The sequence below is a fragment of the Aotus nancymaae genome, unplaced genomic scaffold (assembly GCF_030222135.1).
Source record: "Aotus nancymaae isolate 86718 unplaced genomic scaffold, 86718_ANA_hifiasm-v0.15.2.pri h1tg000022l_1, whole genome shotgun sequence".
NCBI classification, from domain to species: domain Eukaryota; kingdom Metazoa; phylum Chordata; class Mammalia; order Primates; family Aotidae; genus Aotus; species Aotus nancymaae.
The window spans coordinates 22,503,434-22,505,491 of record NW_026988435.1 but is presented as its reverse complement, the minus strand read 5'-3'; the positions used below and the strand labels follow the sequence as shown (position 1 = coordinate 22,505,491).

The 2,058-nt window shown below is 47.8% G+C and overlaps 1 pseudogene; it reads left to right on the top strand.

The window, feature by feature from the left end:
- Positions 1-542: 542 nt before the first annotated feature.
- Positions 543-1,307, top strand: LOC105711826 (phosphoglycerate mutase 1-like; annotated as a pseudogene).
- The last annotated feature ends 751 nt before the right edge of the window (positions 1,308-2,058 follow it).

Here is a 2,058-nt window from a genome sequence, read left to right as displayed (position 1 = left end):
AGACTTTATGTGAGTTCTAAGAATGAAAGAAGTTGGTATACTACAAGTGTAGAAAAAGCATGAATTCATATGCTGGGTTCAACCTGGCTTCAAATCCTGACTGATGCTTACAAGCTGTATGGAATTTACTGGCCTTCTCTGACTCTTAGATTCAACTGGGAAATGAAGTACAAATATCATTCTCCTTGAAGGATCTATGTAAGAATGAGAAATAATACATGAAGTGCTTATACAACACTTGGGACAGAGGATATGCAAGATAAATGGTAACACATGGGATAGTCGTGTCTCTCACTATGACAGTGTTGGGGGTCAGAAAGCGATACTCCAAAGACTGGTGCTTTGAAATGCTCAGAGGACTTAGAAGCTGCCTCAGAATCAAGATCCTTCTAACCTTGTCTTGTTCCTCCACCCCAAGAACAGGGAGTGATTCTTTCTGGAATGTCCTTATCTGATCAAGAAAGTTTCTTTTTAAAAGAAATGTAATTGTCCATTTTGGAATCTGCGAACCTCAGTCGGTGCCGCATCCACATCCCGCAGCCATGGCCACCTACAAACTGGTGCTAATCCAGCACGGCGAGAGCGCGTGGAACTTGGAGAACAGCTTCAGCGGCTGGTACAATGCCGATCTGAGCCCGGCGGGCCACGAGGAGGCGAAGCGTGGCGGGTAGGCGCTGCGAGATGCTGGCTATGAGTTTGACATCTGCTTCACCTCAGTGCAGAAGAGAGCGATCAGGACCCTCTGGACAGTACTAGATGCCATTGATCAGATGTGGCTGCCAGTAGTGAGGACTTGGTGCCTCAATGAGCGGCACTGTGGGGGTCTAACCGGTCTCAATAAAGCAGAAACTGCTGCAAAGCATGGTCAGGCCCAGTTTAAGATATGGAGGCACTCCTATGATGTTCCACCACCTCCAATGGAGCCCAACCATCCTTTCTACAGCAACATCAGTAAGGATCGCAGGTATGCAGACCTCACAGAAGATCAGTTACCCTCCTATGAGAGTTTGAAGGACACCATTGCTAGAGCTCTGCCCTTCTGGAATGAAGAAATAGTTCCCCAGATCAAGGAGGGGAAATGGGTACTGATTGCAGCCCATGGCAACAGCCTCCGGGGCATTGTCAAGCATCTGGAGGGTCTCTCTGAAGAGGCTATCATGGAGCTGAACTTGCCAACTGGTATTCCCATTGTCTATGAATTGGACAAGAATTTAAAACCCATCAAGCCCATGCAGTTCCTGGGGGATGAAGAGACTGTGTGTAAAGCCATGGAAGCTGTGGCTGCCCAGGGGAAGGCCAAGAAGTGAAGGCCAGTGGGCAGGCTGCTGTCTCCAGGAGCACCCTCCCTGCCTGTTGCATCCCTCTACCCTCCCTCCTGCACATGTCACACTGACCACATCTGTAGACATCTTGAGTTGTAGCTGCAGATGGGGACTGGTGGCTCCCATTTTCATTTTAGCCATTTTGTCTCCTGTACCCACTCCCTTCATACATTCTAGTCAGAATTGCACTTCTAGGGCACAGGTTCTCAGTCCAAGCTGTAGAAAGGCTCCCCTTATCCAAGAGAGTTGAAAGGTAGTGACGGGTTTTTGCAAGTGCTTTGTTTACTAAGGACTTGAAGGGAGGAACATGCTAAGCCATGACCAATGAAGAGAAGCAAGAGAGCCTGTGCACCCCTAGGAGCCAGTCCTCTGCTTGTCTGCAGTCAGGCCACTGCCAGGGCTCTCGTCATTCCAGTGGCAGATGAATGTAACCTGCGTGGTGATGTGACAACTGTTTCCTCCCTGACCGCAGAGAAGCTGGCTCTAGAAGGTTGGGATGAATCCTGAATTTAGTTTAGGTGTTACATATACTTTTATTTAAAAAAAGAAAGTCTAGTATATATAAATAGTACAAAACAATCACCCTTTTGGGGTTTCTTGTGGCAGTTGAAATAGTACCACATCATCAGAAAATAAACCATTCCTCATACAAATATGGGGTCAGCTCCTTGACCTCTGAGGGGCAGGAGTGCTTCCTGCTGTGTGTTTCCAAATCCCTCCCCACCTTGTTTTGTGG